This window comes from Cupressus sempervirens, chromosome 8, assembly GCF_028749045.1.
Source record: "Cupressus sempervirens isolate cs-2001-9-10 chromosome 8, ASM2874904v1, whole genome shotgun sequence".
Taxonomy (NCBI): domain Eukaryota; kingdom Viridiplantae; phylum Streptophyta; class Pinopsida; order Cupressales; family Cupressaceae; genus Cupressus; species Cupressus sempervirens.
In genome coordinates, this window is record NC_143125.1 from 518136570 (window position 1) to 518158823 (window position 22254).

Below are 22254 nucleotides of genomic sequence, written 5' to 3' on the forward strand. Positions count from 1 at the left end.
GATTTCATCCTTCAAACTATCTTATATAAAGAGTGTAAGGTATTTTTAAAATTGTTAAAGAGATGAAATAAATGATTTAAATTTTAATGGTCATAGATATTAAAATGGATGAATGTTGAAGACTCTAACTCCAAAGTGAGTGAAAGAGATGAAGAATGAAAGATTGGTTACTCTAAGATGATAGTATTGTCAACTTTGTTAAAATAAAAATATAGAGAATGTATGTATCAGAGCTATTGTAAGGGGTGCATTATTAGTTGTGCCGAACACCCTAAAGGCTTTCTATTTGACATATTGATGAACCAAGTATCTAAAAAGGATTCCAAAAAATGGTGATTACAGTAGTTGGGTACCCATGTATCTTGATAGATGGATTCCTTTTTACATGGACCCAATAGTCACTTTAATATAGGTACAAAAGGAGAAAGACCCAGAGTGATGATGATTTCCCCATGATAATTATTTGTGGTCATGCACTTGGTTTATGGTAATCCAAAACCACTTTAATGTAAAGTTTATGGTGATCTTGAAGCCATACGCGATTGGGGTTTGTGGTGAACCAAAACTACTTGTGTGATGTTTGTGTAATTCTTGGTGAGTTTGAAACCACTTCAAAGCATCGATTAGGGGGAAGCTGTGAAAACCCAAATTTGATTGTGATGTCATGGAAACAATATGAATGATAGTGTTTGGTAAGTGATTATAATAGGTACCTAAAAAAGATTTAGACTAGAACCCATCCTTTCTAAATAATAGGAGGATATCTACAACAATTTGATTATTGATTTACAGGGGGATTTGAAAAAAAATTAATTTATTATTTTGTTTGTTGGTTTCTTGAAAATACATTTTGGGCACACTCTAGCCAACGCCAGCCAACCTACCACTAGTTCTCCCATGGTTATCACACTTTATGCACTACTTCACCTATCCTTCATCAATGTTGCATCTAACTTTGGTCTGTGACTTTTATAAAAAATCATATGTAATCTTCTACAAATTGAATGGTAAAGGGCTTATGATTAGTAGAGACCATATATGAGTTTCTCATCTCTTTTTTTTGATTTAAAAAAGAATGGAAGAGGGTCTTGAAACCATATAAAAACATAATCCAAAAACCATCTTTGTCCTGGACCACTATAGCCAAGCAATCAAAAAGAAAACTTTGACCACAATGGTTAGAGTCCACCTAGAACTTACAAAACCACAAAATAATCAAAACATGTCATGTTTGTATACTTTAAACCATACAAATCTAAAATTAACATAAGTTTAAACTTTAAACTACTAAACTTACTAACAAAAACAAAGGTCTTGCTACCCCAAAAGAAGTGGGGAATAACAAAACTATTAGTAATGAGAAACTAGCTCAACAGTATTGAGGAAATAGCAATGTAAATTAGAAAATAAAAAATAAAACCAATAACCACCAAAGAACTAAAAAAGTTTCAAAAACATAGAAAAGAGGAGTTTGGCTTGGTTGATGTTCTCTCAATCTTCATTAAGGTAATTTATCTTTGCCATCTAGTTCTTGATCTGAATGACACTCTTAATCTTATCACACTTTTCCTCCTTGGTTTTGCTAGCCTTTCTCAGTTTACTCTTCCCATTAATCACCCTAAACATTACCTTTCTCATAATTTATTTCTACACCTTACAAATCACGGAAACAACCACACCTAGCTCAAGTCTAGTGATGGCCTTGTTGAACTTATTATTTAGCTCACCAATCTTCTCCTTAATTTCAATGAAACTATTTTCATAGTCCTTTTTGAAGTCTTCCAGTTGTCTCTAGATAAATGGAGGGGACAAAATCTTGTTCCCCAACCTTAGTTTTATCAGAAGACTTAAAGTCTTCATGACTGAAAATACCTCTAGGTCCACCACCACTTTCATTCTTTGTGAATTTAGGTTTCCTCATCAAAATCCTCCACTTCTACTTTGAAATCTACATCTTTAGAGGAGCAACCCCTAGCTTTCTCTGGCATTTCCTCCACTTTCATCTCTTCTACCTTATCCTCCATTTGAGAATTGTGGGAGTCCTCATTTCTTTCTTCCTTGTAGTTCTTCCCTTTTTTCTTTTTAAGTCTTTCATATCTACTTTCCTCAGAACTAGTGTTATGCTTTTGATTTTTAGAGGCTGCAATTCTTTCCTCTATCTCAAAATTAGAAAATCCATCCCCATCATTATTGTTGATGTCAATATTGTCATCCACCATTCTCCTTTTTTTAAGGGTATTGATAGGGATAGATTTAACAGAAGCATTCTTTCATTTTGTGGGAGCTTCATGTAAAAGGGATTGTTCCATGGAAGTGATAAGCTTCTTGGGCTTGGAGGGCTAAGGGATTTTTGTGACTTGGATGATTTTTCCAAGCATATTTCTTCAATAACCACCAAGAATTTAGGACCTTTAGGAGTAGCAGGGCTTTTAATAGGTGGGAGAGATCTACCAAATCTCAGATGGTGAACATAGACATGATGGTAGAGGAAAAAATTGAGCCCTTGGTGGATAGGGGGTTTTCACCTAGGAAAATGTTGTTGACCAAAGAAGAAAACACAAAGAAAGGTAAGTTCACTTTTTCTCATGATGCAACATGTCAAGAAAAGGAAAATGATAGCTATGGTAGGTCATATATGGACCCTCAAGAGTGAAATACTTAATTAACCAATAACAAAAGGCTCCAAAGGGACTAGGAAGGGAGAGCCTATCATACCCATTTCTAGAACTGACTCTAACTGGTAGTTATAGATCTTAGATGTTTAGATATTCATTCACATGATATAACTTTATTATTAAAATGAAATGGCTCATCCTTTTTAGCTTCACAAGTGTTAAAGCCTCATTAATGTAATTGCAAATAACACTTGAACACAACACAATACTATTGTTTCCTTTAATGATTATAGTGCCAAAACACTACTGACTAGACTGCTTGGTAGTCCATATGGCACTTCTAAAACTTCTACCACATACCATTATATTTTTTGTAATCATTTAAAACAATTTGATTTAACTCTTGTGTCCCCTCCATCTTAGTCACCATCTTCCATTCTTCATGGTTTTTCATCGGTTTGTTTCTCCTCTCTATCTGATTTCTTTGTTAACTAGTATAATCAATTTTTTATTCTGAACGTTAAATAAATAATCCCTATCAGAAGGCTTTCTAAGCATGCCCCAATATATAGAAAAATAACCAAGTTTTATTCTATCTTCGATACATAATTATTTGAAGATATTTATGAGTTGGTCTACATTTCATAAAATTTTGTTGCAGAAAATGACTGAATCCGTGTTTCCAATAGTATAGAATAATGCAAAGGCTTTTCAGATGGGTGAGAATATTGTGGAGCACCCATGTCCAGAGCATGGAAATTAATAAATATGATATTCTTACAAGCTATAATTAAATTCAAGTCAAAAATAATTAATCCACGTAATGCAAAAGATATCTGAGTGCTAAATAGAATATATCTGAAGGATATTGACAAAGGAGGTCTTGAATATCTACTTAAATTTAGAGTCTGCTACAATCTATTTAATTTATTAAGATATTATTGACCAGAATATTGTTGGGTGGAACAGATCAGATCCTTTCTAAAATATTATGAATATCCTTTCTAGATACTTTTGATACTTTAATCAAGATAATCTAATGAAGCGTGCACACCCCTGATACTTTTCCAGAGCTATAACATGTGCCCTTGTGAATATTAAAGAGTTCCCTATGCGTGGAAGGCACGAACTTTCTCTTATTATGTTGGTTTTGGTTGTAACATTTTAACAGTTTCTTTTAATTCAATATCGAGTTACTACATTTTATCATCATTGAATACTTTCTCTTGCAATAAAACTAAGAAACTTATATTCTATTGTCCCGTCCATTTTCTTTGAGATTCAATTGCTATTAAGTATAAAAAGATAATATCTTGTTTCACTTTGGAATGTGTGAAATAATAAAACAACATAATATTAATATCTATAAGAGCTTATAATAACATATACAACATTTTCTTAATCTCTTATTGTAAACTTCATTCTAGTCGAAAGTCCCTATTTATAGATTTAAACAACTAGATACTATAATTACATCTAATTTTGCACCTCTTTCTTGCAAATGCAAATCACCTAAGAAAAATAATTACTATGGAGTATGATTCAAATTCATGGTAATAGATTCAAGTTTGATTGCTATTTTAGATTTGTGAAAAGTTGATAAATATATGAAAATATAATAATATTTACATTATCTATCTAACACACATATTTACGTTGTAGTGGTCAAATCATAATGTTATTGTAGCAAGTGTCAAGATTTGAGCCCATCGATGACCACTAAACTTATAGACCATGTACTTTTGTTCAGCTAGCATGTGTGCAAGATAAGCAACTTCATTGGTTCATTGTGCTTGTAGAAATTTGACTTTCACTAAGATAATGTGCTCATAGAAACAAACAAAGGATATAATTCTTTGAGGGCTAAGTGGACTCAATGATATAAGAAATTAAAAGAGATCCCTACCTAAAAAACCTTTCTAAGGCTCAATCCAAGTTAAACACCTATGATACAACTATACAAGTGGCATCTCTACGGCTAATTCTTGTTTTTTACTACACCTGCTTGTGTCCATTTATAGACAACCTGTTATTACAATTCCTTGTCATGAATCATAATAATTTATGTTATAAATATAAAATAAATAAGAACATGATTTTTTAATTCTAATTTTTATAAGTATTATTATGTGATTACTACTAATCTTAGAAAAGTAGAGTGAAACATAAATCATCAATGGAAAGAAACAAAACCTTAGACATATGGAAATTCCTTAACTACCAATGGAGAAAGCAAGAACGAATAAAAAATATTGGAAGAAAAAACTAAACCGGTGATCTTGCATTCAATTGATGTGACCTCTACTTCTCTTCTATTCTTTTTCAAATTGGCTATGAGTTTTATTTTTGGATACTTTTATTATAAGATCATGCTATTGATATGAGTAGAAGAAATTGAAAATTCAGTGTCTCAAGGTAATAGTTTGTGATCTCAATTTATGGTTCTAGCTTAAAAATGAGGAATGGAATGATAGTTTATAAGAAAACTGGAAGCATTCAATAGCCAAAAAGAGAAGTAGAAGTGTAATGTCCCCAATTTTAATAAAGGAACTTGATATGATTACCTAATTAAGTGATCCTAAAATTTAAATAATTTCATAAGGATGTATTTAAATTAATTAATTTAGTTATTAAATTGGGAGGTCAAAATACAAAATAATAAATAAAATGATGTTGACTTGCTTTACCCATTTAAGAAACTTTCTCAAGCCTTTTATAAGGTCATGTATAGCATTGTAGGAAATTGTCATTGAATTTATTCCTCTTGTGTATTTTCATTTCTTATTTGAATTAATCTTGTATGTAGTTTTTAATGGAAAGAACCTTCATATTGTATAAGTGTGGGTTCAATAGTTCAAAACCACCCTAGTTTTTCATTAGAGATATCTTCTTAGACATTTTACCTTGTACTTTAATGCCAAATTTGTGAATTTTCCCATCAAGAAATTATTTAGTTTAGATCTTCATCAAAAATATATCTCAGATCTAGAAGTGCATTATCTAATTGACAACCATTCTTTCTTGCATCAATAATTTTGTTCGGTATAGAAAGTTTATCTATTTGTGATTCTAGAACAAGAAGAAGATCCATTCAAGCAATCACTTCTTAGTCAGAGATTTGAATTTTGTTCTTACTTGGTTGAGTGATGACTACATTCTATGGTGGAGTTAGAAGTGTATTTGTGTAATAGACACCCAGGAATGCCCAAAAGCTGAACCAAAAGCTTTTAAAAGTGCTTTCCACAAATAGTTAAAGAAGAGAAAATAAAAGAAAATAATATATATTAATTTAAAAATCTATTATGTGTGCATGCAAAAATTATTTGTGTTATTTTTTGGTAAAATTAGATATTAGAAACCCTATGTAGGTTTAAGGCTCTTTATTAGAGGCATTTTGGTCATTTTAGCACATACAACTTTTGGGAGAACAATCTAACATACTTGAGCTAAAGAATATTTTAAAAGCTTAGGAGTAATTAAACTAAATTAATAATATTTCTACAATCCATACAGTTTGTGTAAATAAACATTTCTAGTTTTTATTATGTGTGAGTTTTTGACATCAACATTTCAAAATACACTCTATGGTCTGTCATCAAGATGAAAGAGAATGCATTAGATATAAATATAAAATCTTGGATGCAAACTTGGCCTTCTATCTAATATAAGATAGGATGAGAAGAGGAGGGTGCATGAAAAATAAGGAAGAAAATAAAGGTCAAATCAAAGCTTCAAGAGTAGACTCAAAAGAAGGAAAAAGAAGAGTTCAAAAATAATAACTCAAATGATAGAACATTAATAATAAGGAAAATTGTAATAACACCAACCTCCAACTATTTTTGGTTAGCCCTTTTTGTACTGAAGGGTCAACCCCCCTTCCTTTTGGATGCTATCTAATACTTCATAAACACCAACCACAATAATAATAGTAATAATTCTTATTATTAATATAATAATAACAACAACAATAATAATAATAGAAATCATCCTTTAAAAAAGAGGAAGCATGTTTCTCTGAGAATTGGGTTGTTTCTATGTTGCTTTGAATAGTGGTCAGTATATTGATGCAACCTTCTCGATGAGTGGATAGAAAGGGATTGATTCTTGGATGTTGTTTCACACCTTTGATCATAATCTTCTTAGACATGTACCTTGTAACAACAAAAATATTGGCATTATTGGCATGTCACACAACTACTTGTGCTACTTTCAAATTTGGGGTTTGTAGAGAAGAGATCAGCAAATCTGAAACTATCATCGATTCAACTTTTGATTGAGCTAATCAACCTTTGGATAAGATAATAGAGGCTTAAATTCATCTTCTTTTCATAGCCGTAAAATTGAAAAACTAGCAATGCTATGAATGAGTAGAAGGTTTTAAGCATAACTCTTTTGCTACTATTCCAATTTTAAGTGCTCTAAAATTTGGCTTCAACAAAAAAATGGACTATAAAACTATATGCAAGTTAAATTCAATAAAAATATGCTATCAGGGTTCCATTAGTCCAAGCATTGTTAATCTTCAAGCAAGTTGGATCAATTGCAAGGCAGCTAGAGGCAAGTGGCAGGATATGGCTAAGGCCAAACATCTCCCATCCTCAAGTAAAATAATGAAATCTTCAACCATCAGTGGATTGGATATGGAAAGTAGATTAGACTACAATGATGTGAAACTAGGGTATATTATGAATTCTAAAAAACCTAGATCGAAACCAATGTGTAAGTAGTAGGGGCATCTTCCTTTGACATCACCTCAAAGAACTAAATGGGAAACAAATAAGTTTAGGAGAATGTGCATCGATAACCCTCCCTTCATTTGATCTTTTTATATGAATATGAGGTATTCTATGAAGACTATAAATTCATTTTTGGCTCTAGTTGAGACAAATGTTTAATAGAAGAATCTCAATAATAAGATCTACAATAAAATATCTTGCGCTATGAATCAAGATTTTTCAAAGAAATATTCAAAGAGATTAGGGATTTGGTAAGTGGTAAATCCAAATGGGATTATCTAGGCAAAGGCTCAAAGGAATTCAAATCAAATTATTTTGCCACAAAATGCCCCAGTTTGGAATAAGGCAACTAAGCATAAGTTTTATCACCAAACCTTTTACAGTGATGATTGCCATCAATTTGTCAACACTATTGCTTGAAAAGGATTGAAACCTAATATAATTTTTTCCATTGAAAGTCTTGATATACAATTTCACTTTTTTAATCACACCAAATATGCCACCCATAAACGACTTCCCCTATATACCCAGTAGATAGGTTTTCTAGTTTATTGATATGTGAATTCCCTCATAGAATATTGCATATATAACCCGCCTAAAACATACATCCCCCCTCACCACATGATAATTTTTCCCAAGGCTACTTCTTAGTCCCCCATTCTATCCATATTAGCTCCTCACCACAAACTTAAAATTGAGGAATAGATTTTGATTATTAGTAATCAAGAAAGTGAAGATCATTAGTAAGATTGCCAGAATGCCACTGTATTTTCATTTTGGAATGGACCAAAACAAGAATGTTCAATCTCATCAATTGGTTAATTTTTTTTTGTCAAAATCAGGTAAGTATATCTTAGCATTCAAATATATTAGTTTACATTCATTTTAGTGATGAATATATTAAAAAATAATTTATCTTTATCTCTATTTGTTATTTTAAATGTCAGCCTATTAAATTCTTGGAATGGACCGTAGATTGTAAGGAAGAACTATTCAATTTTTTCATCCCAACTTGGATCTCAATTCAATCTCTTCATCCATAGCTTACACATTTAGAGAGTCTCAGGAATATAGGTTCATCAATTAGTAATATGATAGTCCATAGATTCTAATTATAAATATTGTAATAATATTAAATTTTTTATCAACTTACAGACTAAAACTCCTCAATTTCAACCTATTAAGGTAATAAAAAATAGATCTATTTATAACCTAAACTTTAATGGATTTGAATGTAAATTTTTTGAAATAATCAAGCTAATTAATGAAAGGAAAATTACATTTATAACTTGTCAACCAACCTCAGATCTTAAACATAACTTCCATATGATGAATATTAGGAACAAAAAAGAATTTAAAGGGAAGAGCATCCATGTCACAATAGGGAAAGAAGTTTTAGATTTGGAAGATGGAGAAATAAGAAAAGAAAAAATAGCAGTCATAATACCAATATCAAAAATTAGATACAAAGATCAAAAGAAAGCTAAAGGAAAATCTATAATATCAGATAACAGTAACTTAGACATGATTGAATTATCAGATATGAAAGAAAGTTAAGGCATTTGCTCACAACTAGCAGTTGATCCTACCTATGAAGACCAAAGTCCTAAAAATATCAATATAAGAGAAGGAGAAAAAATAGAACCTAATACAGTTAATATTAAGATGCAAAAAAGAATAAACAATGTCAAAAGGTTAACCAAGAAACTAAAAAGAGCATAGAAAGCCAATGAAACAAAAGAAATTAGTGGAAAAGAAAAAACATTAGGAAAAGAATGTAGGTTTTAGGACAAAAATATCTTGACTGATTATAATAGCATTCTTGAAGAAATTGAAAACAAAGGTCTTTTCTATGACACACCTCTGGAGCGAAGTAAGGACAAATTCACAAAAGAATTATTAGAGACACCATTGCAATAGAAAGAAGAATCTATGGAGGAGATTATAGATCGTAATAAAGAGGGAGTCAAGAAGTGTTCCAAACTTTGGTAGACACCAGATACAACACAAGAATCTCCTATTAATAATGTCAATGGACACACTATAAGGGAGAAGGACCAGAGTAAGACAAAAGGAATACTAACATAGGATTGTCATGACTTCTTGAGCAATGATATGTCAAAGATTGATGATATGGAAATTTTAATTTCAGATGAGGCCAAGAAAGAGAACTTGGAACTTCTAACAGATGAGCTAATCCAAGTTTTTAACCTAGACAATATTGATAAAAGAAGTGATGAATAGAAAAGGAATTAATGCATTGAGTTCTGAAATTAGGCGGAGATAAATATACCTTTGAAGATTTAAGAATATATTTTTTAATCATTGAAGACGAAGATAAGATAATTAAAGATGTACAAACAATTGAAGATAAGGCAATTACAGGACAAGGAGATGTTCCTTATTTGGGTGGAACAGGGAGTATGCCATACTTAGTAGATAATATACATATAGGTGCTCAAATAACTCTTGCAAATTAGATAATGAAAGACTTAGAAAAGAAAGAAAAAGATGTGGAAGAGGGTAAGCAATCCGAATGTGCAATTAATGTTCAGGAGAACATAGAGCTATTAGGTATTATGATGAATCAGGGATGGATAAGTACTCCCAAATATGGTAAAAGGAAAGCTAAGAGAGGAAGGAAGTCTCTTAAAAAAATTAGAGAAGAAGATGGATAGGAAAAAGAACAACATAAGATAAGTCAGTTACTTAATCCTAGGAAGTGGAAGAACCTTCCCATGGTAGCATGAAGATCACCATGTAAAATGCTAAGGGCTTAAATGCACGCAGAAAGAACCAACTAATAAAACATAATTTAAAATAGTTTGATGAAAAAATTATTATATTACAAGAAATAAAACTGAAGAAGGAAGAAGGAATTAAGCTAGTAAAGAAACTAGGAAGTTGGAATGTTAATTACATGAATCTAGAGGAGCCTCAGGGGGATTAGGAATGATTTTGAATCCTAGGAAAGTAACCACAAATATTCTAAAATCAAACAACTCATGGATAAGTAGTAGAATTAAAAGCATAAAGACTAACTTACAACTAATGTTAATAAACATCTATGTTGCGAGCCATAACATAGACAAAAAAATTTCTATGGGAAGAAATTAGTCTATTTATTAAAAATCACTATAATGAACTCATTCTTATAGGTGGATATTTTAATACTATTATGAATATAGATGAAAAATTTGGAGGCATCCAAAAAATTTCACAAGCATCTGTAGAATTTTAAAAATGGATAGATCTTAACAACCTATTTGATATAACTATTATAATGGTAAGTTCAAATAGAATAATAGAAGGAATGACTTTTCCTTTATCACTAAGAAATTAGATAGGTTCTTTCTCAAAGGAGAATTAAGGGAACTAGATGTTGATATTCAAGCTTCAATGCTACCTATAGCAGGATCAAACCACTATCCTGTTAGGATTGAATTTTGTGAACCTAATAAACCTATTAGAAATCCTTTTAAATGTGAAAAAATGTGGTTTTAAGACAAAAATTTGATGGAGCTCGTTAGCGAATGGTCAAATCAAGACAATTTTAAAGGCTCCAAAATGTATATATTTGTCTCTAAGATGAAAAAAATTAAAGAAATTATACTTAAGTAGAATAAAGAACATTACAACAATATATTTAAAGAAAAAATAGACATTGAATAAAGCTTAAGAAAATTAAATACAAAAGTAATTAAAGAAGGTATGAATAATGAGAACTTCTTCCTAGAAAAGGAACTTCTCGCTAGATAGAAAAATATTCTAGCAAAGGAAGAAGTCTTCTGAAGGCCAAAATCAAGAGAAAAATTTCTAGAAGAGGGAGACCATAATAATTTTTTCCTTTCATAATACTACTTTACACAATAGAGCTAAAAGGAAAGTTATTAAAACTAAAGACTTATCAGGCTCTATCATTGCAATCCCTAACATTATATCAAAGATTTTTGTAGGTCATTTTTATAATTTATTAAATAATTTCAAAAGTTTGAATATGATAGCTCAAGAAAAAATGCTTGTAGACATACCAAAGTGGTTTATAATAGAAGATAATAAAGCACTAAATTCACCCCTATCTCTAGAAGAAGTTAGATCTGTGTTATTCAACATGAACCCTAATAGTTCTCCAAGTTCAAGTGAATTCTAGACTTTCTTCTTCGAAAAATGTTTGGATATTGACCTTTGGAAAGCCATTAAAGCATCAAGAAATGTTGAGTCATTACTATCAAAAATTAATAATACATTTCTTACTTTAATACCTAAAAGAGATGATCTTGAAAACCCAAGGGATTTTAGACCCATAGCTCTTTGCAACACCATCTACAAAATTATAGCCAAAATTTTACCTAATTGAATGAAAGCCCTTCTTCCTAAGCTTATATCAAAAGAACAAACATGTTTTGTACTAGGAAGATTGATTCTAGATGAGATACTCATTATACAAGAAACATTACAATCTACCAATAAAAATTAAATGGCAACCATTTTCATGAAACTAGATATTTAGAAAGCATATGATATGGTTGACTAGTGGTTTTTATGCAAAACCCTAGAATCATTCAAATTCTCTCACCAGTGGATTAATCTTATCTATCAATGTATTTCTACAGCTAAAATTTCAATTCTTATTAATGGGACCCACGAAGGCTTCTTTTACACATCAAGAGGTATAAGACAATGAGATTGCCTATCACCTTTCCTTTACATTATTATGGCAGAAGCCTTCAGTGGAGCAATTAGCAAAGCTTACTCTGACAAAAAAATAACAAGAATTACCATAACCAAAAATGTTTCTAATATAGCCCACCAAAAATAAGCAAATGACACCATTTTAACAAGAGAAAGTACAATCGATGGGGCCCAAAACCTCAAGCCAATCATACAACAATATACAAAAGCTTTAGGTCAAAGAATGAATGCTAAAAAATCAAAAAAAAAATTCATTAACACTAAACCTAAAATTGAAAGGAAAATATGTAATTTTATGGGATATGAAAGAGGTACATTCCCATGCAAACACTTAGGAATAGAGTTAGAAAAAACTGATAAAACTAAAAAATGATGGCATAGTATACTTGATAGAATGGATAAAAGAATAGGAGGTTGGAAAGATAAATGGCTTACAGAAGTGGGTAAAGTTGCTAAGATCAAAGTAGTTTTATCTGCCCTACCAACATACCCCTGTCCTACTTACCTCTATCTAAAAATATCAATATGAAGCTTGAGGAAAAACTTAGAAGCTTCCTTTGGAATGACATTGATGAATATAAAAAATGAGCTCTTATACAATGGGAAAACTTATTTAAACCAAAGGAATTAAGAGACCTGGGTATCAAAAACTTATGTTGGAAAAATGAAGCATTAGGGGCTAAATTGACATGGCATCCTTTTTTAGAAAGAGAGCAAAAATGGACTAAAATTTTGTATAACAGATACCTTAATGTAGTTATCATTGTTTAGAATGATGAACCTTCCTAAATTATACTAAAGCTAGAAATTTATAGTTAAAAGCAGAGCCTTGATTAGTAAATATCTCACATGGCATATTGGTAATGGAGATGAAGCTCTCTTCTAGGAAGATTTGTGGGATGGTCATCCACTAGTAGATAGCATGGACATCCCAGCTATCCTTAAAGAGCAATTAGTTAAACTATGAGGGTATAAGGTTAGAAATTATAAAACTAAAAAAGATATTAATGGTAGTATAAAATGGGAATGGAAAGACTTGGAACTACCAGTAAAAAATATTTATGAAAAAATCATTCATAAGAGGAAATAAAAGAAGTTAGAGAGAAATGACAAACTCATATAAGTAGCATCAAAAGATGGTAGATATAGTGTCAAAATGGATATAAAGTAATCACTCATTTTCAAAGGTGGGAAGAAGTGAATATTCCCCTTAAACTTTGTTGGGACTCTTCCTATTTGCCCAAGGCAAGTTTCTTTTTGTGGATTGTCTCCTAAAATAGGATTTTAACTATTTATAGACTTACAAGGATGGGCATTGTGGGATGTAAGAAAGATAGTGAAAATATTGATAATCTCTTATATAGATGTCTATATACACAATATTGTTGGGAGTGGCTCAAACATATGTTAGATTGGACTGCTCCTTTACAAGAATATCTGGATGATCCTCTCAAGTGATGGCGAACTAATAGTAATAGTGGTATATATGGAAAACTATGGAATATTTTCCCATCTATCCTTGTTTGGGAAGTATGGAAACAAAGGAACTAAAGAATATTTCATGACCAAGATATGACTATAGGTGAGATTACTAATAAATTTGAGGCATGTAGTGTTGAAACCTTAAACTCTGACCTTAGGAAGAGCCAAAAAGAGTCCAGGTATCATTTTTAGAATGAGATGGTCTAGTAAAAAGATATATAAAAATCTAATTAACCCCCACTCATGTATAAAAAACAACAATAGAGAGGAGAGAGAGAAATGTAGATGGTTTCCACCACCTAGAGGTTGGACCAAATTAAATTTTGATGAAGGTTGGTACTGTTGGAATAGGATGCATCATTAATAATGATTTTGGCAATTGGATTGCGAAAAAGGCCAATTCTATAGGACCTACCACTAAAAACCTTGTAAATTAGAAGCCCTTCAAGAAAGTCTCCAAATTCGTCTAAATCTAGGTATCTCTAAACTCATGATTGAAGGAGATTCATAGATTGTCCTAAATGCCATTAGAAAAAGGGAGACATCAAATTGTGTTTTAAATTCTAAACTAGAAGAAGCTCTAAATCTCCTAGATCACTTTGAAGAGACTCAAATTCTACATATTTTCTAGGAAGGGATTAAAGAGGTAGACCAGGTAGCAAATAAAAGTACTAATGGTGTAAATATCTTGATCTATAATTATTAGTAAGATAACCAAAACTTGAATAACCATCTTGACCAAAAACGGATTATGTAACTCTCATTCTTTTGAGCAGAATTAGTTCAGACAAATAAGTCAGAAAATAAGAATACTAAAAAATATAACATCTCAATAACTTTTAGATAACTAAGTATATTTATGCATACAATATTATAAATGTATAAACTTTGGAGCATAAGCCCTTGTAGAAAACAAAGGGGCAATTAGAGAAAAATTTATAATTATTAATTATGATTTTGCAAGATGTAAAAATATAATTTTAAAAATAATAATAATAAAGGTTTTTAATATAAAAATAAAAATAATTAGGCAATAGTAACTCCATATATGAAACTAAATCAGTGTAAGAATTAGGATATTAGAAGTTTATGTGGGTACATATTATTGATTCTTATTAGTTTACATCTTTTGTGTAGCTGCATTTTTGAAATTTTATTTTTTTACATCAAATATGTTTTTTAATTACCATGAACTTCTCATCATTGCGAGACACTAGGTTTCATCCTATATCACTAACCTTATTTAGAAGTGAGTAGTGTTTTTGATGTAGTTTCTAGCCAAATAACAAAATCTAGAAAGGAAGGCATTGTGGTAGGCTAGAGTTTCATTTTTTCTCATCTTCTCAAGGAAATATTTTGATTAAAACACTTTTATGTAAATTAAATGAGATGATGTAAATTGGGGTATGCCCTTTTTATTCTATATGTTATAGGACTTTGGTCCCGGGCTAGATTGGAGGTTTTCTTACTCCATTCTTTCCTACCAGTGCCCGTTTGAATGGAGAATCCATGTAATTTTATTTATGAACCTATAATACAAGACTTCAGCCATTTTCTAATCAAATAATAATAATAATAGAAATAAAAATAAGAATAAAAGAATTATTATTGATTTCTTTTGTTATTATTGTCACAATTGTTGTGACTTAAAATAACAATAAAAGGGAAAATAAAAGTAATGAATAATAGATTGCAAACTATAAACCGAAACAAAAATATGAACTAATCAAAAGAGGAAAAAAAACTAAAATGTCATTTTAGATATCCTTTTTCTTTTTCTATTGGATCATATTTTAGTTTTGATTTTTAATTGATGATCTATTATTTTTTATCAGTTATTTATTTATTTATCTATTTCTTATTATTGTTATTATAATTTTGATTGTCACAACAACTATGATAATAATAAAAATAGTAATCAATAACAACTCCATTATTATTATTATTATTATTATTATTGGGGTTAGTGTTATTACTAGTTTCATTATTATTAATATTTTATCATTTGAGTTATTGTTTTCAACCTCTATTTTTTTCTTCTTTTCACTCCTCTCCTCATCCTATCTTATATATGTTGGGAGACCAAGATTACATCTTACAATTCATATTCTATATCTCATGCAGACTCTCTTTCATCATGATGATGGATCACAGAGTGTGATCCAGAATGTTGATGTAATTACATTGCTATTTTTCACTAGATTGTTCTAGAGTTTTAGTTGTCAAATTGTGGTAGGGTTTAAGAATTCATAGTGGATATTAGCTTTGGAAAAATCTGCCTACTTTATGTCTTCTTGGAATATGATTGTTTAAACATTTGGAATTGAATCTATGAAACAAATTTAGTTTGTTATTTGGAAAACAAATTAAATCATGTTTAATCGAAAAGTTTGTTAGAAATATAAATAGTAGAATTATGTTGAAACCTAAATTTGAGAAACTAATGGAGATATTTTGAGGAAATTATGAAATTAGTATATCATTGAATCCCTCTTGAATGTAGTAGATGTTAACAATAAAATTTGGAGAAAAAAAGTGTGAACTAGCTAGAGTTTTAATATGAATTTTCCTATGATCATTTGTAAACTAGGATAAAAATTATCTAATAGAGGTTATATATGTTTTCAAATTTAAAAGATATTGAACAATCATTTTAGAATCATATATGTATTTGGTAGAAAATGGAAATTGAAAAACATAGTAGTTACTCAAGAGAAAAAAAATGCCCAATAGACTTATAGTTTATAAAATTATTAAAATAAATAAATATTGGAGATGTTCAACACACTCCTACCCACCCTATGCAACTACGAATGCTATTGTTGTAGACACCTAAAAATCTTTAGAAAATAAAGTATTTTTATTTTCTGAAAAAGTCCTGATGACATCATCATTTATTAATTAATTAATTATTTAATTAATTAATTAATTTTTATGCCATTAAATCGTTTTATCTTAATTAAAAATATTTAATTAAGGAATCCCTCCCAAAAATGTTTAAATCTTATTTAAACATTATTTCCTTATTTATTAATTATTTAATTAATAAATTGACCAAAAATTCTAAAATAAATAAAAAATTTATTTTTTGCCCAAAACTTGGCCAATTTCCTTAAGACCACTAACCTCTTCCAAAATATTCTAATCCTTCTTTAATTTTAATCAAAGGCTAATCCCATCATTTCCTACCCCTAATCCCAACTCAAAATATTTAATTAAGATTAAATATTAATCCTCATGTTTATTAAAAAAAGTTTTAATAAATATCTCCTCAACCCAAACCCTTGAAATAAATAAAATTTTATTTATTTCCTAAAAATCTAATTTATCCTCACCCTAAGAAGTTCTAGACTCTTCTAGAAAGTCTTCATCCTCATCCTAGGAAATTCTAGACTATTCTAGAAAGTCTTTATCCTCATCCAAAGTCTAGACTCTTCTAGAAGATGTCTTTAAAACTAATCCTAATCCCCTCCTAACCTTGTCACATTCTCTAAACATGAGTTAAAACTTCCTAACCCAAGCCAAAGTTAACAAATATCTCCTCCTTCACCCACCCTCATTAAATGCCATCCACTTGCATATCCCTAAGCTAATCCTAAACCATCCTAATCCATCCTCTAATCATTTGCACAAGCCTAAACAAGCTTAAAACCTTCCTAATCAAGTCCAAGTCGAAATTGCTCTCATCACCCTCAAAATATCTCAACCATAAAACTTTATGAAGTCCACTAGGTCATAAATGACTCTTACAAGCCCTTTTATTGCTCTTACAAGTCATTATGATGGTCTTTATGAAGATTTTATCTCTTGAGCCTCCTTTGTTGACTCATCCTTCCCCTTTCCTCCATCCTCTCACCATGTGACATGTGTCACTCCTTGATTGGCTATAAGGAAGCACAATCCATGTGCTCTCCTCTCATGCAATCTGAGCCCTCCATAAGCTTTTTTCCATCCTTGCATCTTAGCCCTCAATCCCTCAAGCCTCTTGCCTATAAATTGGATCCTTCCCCTTTGTAAAATAACACAATCCATGAAGTAAAGTTATAATGCTATTTTGAGAGCCAAATCCATACTAAAGCCATCTATCCACACCAAAAATCCACAATCATCCATTGAAGCCTTTGGAAGCATATTGAGCATACATCCTATCCATTTAGATAAAGCTACTCAACAAGAGAACTTCTTATTGAGAGAGTCCATTAATGGCTCATATTCTCAATTAAGAGCTCATCTTAGTCTATCTTGAAGTTTATGAATTTTGTTTAGTTTGTAGAAGCTTTATTTAAATTTGGTTTCTATTAGCATACTAACATTGCTCATATACATTTTGGCACGCCCGGTGGGACCCCGCATGGGTCATCTTCATTAGCTTTTTTAGTCAAATTTTGTATGTTATTTGCTGATTTTGGCTAATTTTTCTTGTTTTTGTGATTGGTAGGATTGTATAAATTGGTTTTGTAGGTCCACATGAGCATGAAGAAGACAAAGGAACTCATAATCTATCTCATAGTGTTTGCAGATTTTTCAAGCTTATAGGTGGACAAAGAATTTGAAATTCTTCTTCCGCTTCTTGTCTACATTCTTCTTATTCCATCTACTTCTTCTTCTTCTTCTTGTAGGAGATCTTGACCATTTTTTTTAAGGAAGCAAAATCATACACACTTCTTTTTAGTGCTTAAAATGAACCCCCAAATCATACTTAAATCCATTGAAAAATTAAAAATTTGCAAGAAAGAAAAAATCTTTTAACAAGTGAAACTAAACCAATCTAATCATTTGCATCCTTGCAACATCAAGGTTTTAGATGCATTCATGCAAAATTAGGAACACTTCATTTTTGGGAATTTAAAAAGAACTTCAAGTTTCCATTTCAAAAGGTTCAAAATCAACACTAAGTGCACACTAAAGTTCTTTTAAAAAATCTCATGAAAACTAAGAGTCCTGAATGGTTGCCAAAAATTGTCCTAAAAGCTTTGTTATTTGTTCCAAAAAAATGTCTTATTGCAAAATCTTGAATGTTTCTTAGGATTTTCATGCATCAAAACAATCTAGGAATATCATTTTTGGGCTTAAAATATGAAAACTAGAACACAAAATCTTGAATGAAAACCAAAGTCCAAAGAGTCATTTTCACTTTTGAGTCCAAAAAAATCTTGAATGATCTAAGGTTAAAACAAAGCACTTCAAAGTTCTTAAAACAACACACAAAATCTCAATCTTGAATGCTCAAAAGAAAACACTTGAATGTTTAACCACTTTTCTTTGAATGCATGTTGCTAAAATCACTCTTGAATGCCATGGATTAAAATCAAATTTTCCTTGAATGCATGATTAAAACAACAAATCCAATCTTGAATTCTAAGGATCAATTAACCATTGCAATATCAAACACTTCATTTGGAGCTTCTAAAAATTGAACAAAACAAATCTCTTTTCCACATGCAATCTAGGTAAAGTTTGATTTTTGGACATTTAAGAAACCTTGTTAAGTTAAAATACAAATTTGCAAAAATCAATTTGAGTAGTTCCTTGGACTCACCTCTTTTCTAATCACCCATCAAATATTAACCATTGGTTGCAATCTCAGCGCCATTTATGGGGATGGGTCTACTTGAAAAAGGTGTTAAATGTTCCACAATCTAACTCACTCACTTGGTCTTTGAATGTTTGCTTTAACTTTATCAAAATTCTTAAATGATCAAAACTCTAGATTAAATCGATCACACTTCAAGTTTGGGCACTAAAATTGAACAACAACTGACATGGAGAGCCTCTGGGCGCACGCTTGAAATCGAATCTCACACACTTTTGTTTTGGGCTTAAAACAAACTCACACTCAATCTTGAATGCCTTAAAGAAAATTAATCGATACTTGACGTGGAGGGCCTCTGGGCGCGCAAGTTTTCTTTTGTTGACCCTAAATCTTCTTATTATTTGCATTCTTCGATCGATTTACTTTTTTTGGCGCTTCAAGTTGGAATTGAACATTGTCTCTTAAACATGAGTGCTTGCAAAGTCTAGATTAGCACACATAAGAGTCAGTTGGTAAAAGAACAAGCGTGTTTTTTAGCCCAAGGTCATCCAAGTCTTCTCTCCCCTTGTCGTATTTCGAGGCCATCTTGGGTGCATAAGATTAGGATCCAAAACCTTGTTTCTTTTTAGGAGGCCTGCTTGGGGATTTCATCACCCCTTGGACGACCTCAACTCCAACATTCTGGCGGAGTATAAGAATTGGGAGGTGAATCGAAATACACCTCTCTTGGGATCAAGATTTTGTCACTCGGGCTAAGCCTCAAGGAACATTATACCCTTGAGAAGTGAAAGAGGAGAAGTGGGTTACCGCTCCTCTCAGCTGTGTGACATCTTTTTGGTCTCATCTATGGATTTGGGCCTCACGTACCTTGGGTATATCGAGGACTCCTTAGCTAAACCAACTGTCAACCTTGTAGACAACCATCTAGGATGTTAATGTGTTTGAGGTGACTGATCAAAACATTTGTAGAACATACACACTCCTTGGCGCAAGTATCACTTTCTGAGAATCAAAAACTTCTATCTGGTTGTTTCTATCTATTGCTTGATCTTTTATTTGTTGAATGAATGTTTGCCAAACTTGGTCAATCCTAGCTTAGGGCATACTTAGCGTAGTCACTGCCTATTCTAGAAGTTGAACGAGTTGAAGCAAAACAACCAAGATCTCTCAAAGCCAAGCAGATTCAGAAATTGATGTCAGAGCAACCCAAACCCAAATAGAAGTTCCACAAAGTTAAACTCAAACCATCTCTAGCATACCAAGAACTTTCAGCCAAGAGAAAAAAAATAACACCAAGCCCATGAATTGCCAAACTCCACAAAGCAGAGGACAAAGCTACCGACGAAGCACTTCAAGAGGCCTGGTTAGAGCGCACCATCAAATTTAGCCAACATCCAGGAGTTAATCCTGCTTATGCCTTACCAACTAGGCATGATTTCTATGATTAGACACCCTTGTTTCTCCACATCTTCTTGGATTAGCTTCACTTTAGAGTCATCTTTGTAGAAAAGCCAGCCATCTTAGGTTATCCCCTTAAGCATTATTAGCTCATCCATCTCATTTAGAATCAAACCATCTAGCCAGCAATCAAAACCTCACATCCAAGCCTTCAAAATTGTTGTTACTTTTGCCAAAAGTTTTCCACTCCTAAAATCTTCCAAATCCATCAATCTCACCAAGGTTATCCCTTTGACAGAGCTTTGTCTAGGGTAATCTAGCTTTGTCACTTGTTATCCCTCATCACCTTGAGCTAAAGGTTGGGATCCACAAGTGGTCAATCTCGTGTTCTTCCTAAAGGATCATCAGTCTATCCTTAAGTTGACACAATCACCACCAAGCTTGCACATAGGAAAGCAGACCTTTCGTGCTTTGGCAACATATATTTGAAGTTAGAATCTCCAACCCAATCCTCCTTAGGTTTTGTCATATAGCTTTGCCTTAACCTAGGAAATCATTTGCATAGAGAAGCCTTCCCCCTTTTGCATCCATCAGCATTATTGCATCTCATCCCTAGGAGCATTTTTCATGCCACCCGTCACTCGCTTAGCCAAGAAGAAAGAAACAATGGAGCCCTATCATTTGGATCGAACAACCTCACCCCCCTTGAGCACTCAGCCATCCTTCAGCCCAGAGAAAGCTATGCCATCATGTACTGACATTGAAGCTTTCATGAACCAACCAGGAAATGCAGTATTGGTAAATGCCATTATAGACAAGAACAAAGAGACAATCATGGCTAATTTTCGAAGGGAAAATGTAGGAACCTTTGACTTTGGAAGACCCCCTCCATTATCAAATCCATCTCACTCATTTTTTGGGCAGCTACCACCACCCATAGGCTCTTATGATCCAAATTATCCTCAATATATGCCAAAAGAAGAGCCTCCAGCCAATCCATATGATCCAACAGACCCAAACATACCATCATCCACCCAAGTTGAAATCTCCATGCCGCAAGCCAACCCATCCACCACCACTCCATCCTTGGTTCATACCTCTCCTCTCCAAACCCCCTTTACCCAAAATAGCTCACCGTTCACCCCCTTCACTATTGCTGTTGCTGCTTCCCAACCCAGCCTTCCAAATCCACCCATCTCCCAAATCAGTGCTAGCATCTTTGGCCAACCTCAGCAATATACAACAGGGATGCCACCCATGGGGCCAAGTAATCAACCTTTCATCACCCCCAGCTTGTTCACTGCAGCCCAAAGCACAATCCCATCATTTCCATTGGTCTTGGGAGCTTAATACCATTAGCCACAAATCTACAAGCTACTACCCTCACTCCACAAAGCTATCAAATCCCACAAGCTACTACCAATTTTCTACCAAACTCCCAAGTGACCCTAGCCCCTGCCACCACTCTACCAAGCTTCCAAATCCAACCACAAAGCTATCAAACCCCATCAGTTCCATTCCCAAGCTTTCAATTCCCATCACCTCCACCACCAACTAATCCATTACCTCCAATTACCAACTACTTTTCAATGCCACTTCTAGGAGGTAATCCACCACCCCAGCCAACCACCAATTATTTGCAGATACCATCCCAAATGGGGGCACAACCCACATATATTGGTCAAACCCCACAAGCCCCCCGATCCTTTACCCAAGCCTCTCAACCATCTTATACCTTACCTCCACAAAGCAATCCATTTATCCCACAACCAGCTTATGTTCCTCAATCCCAACCTCA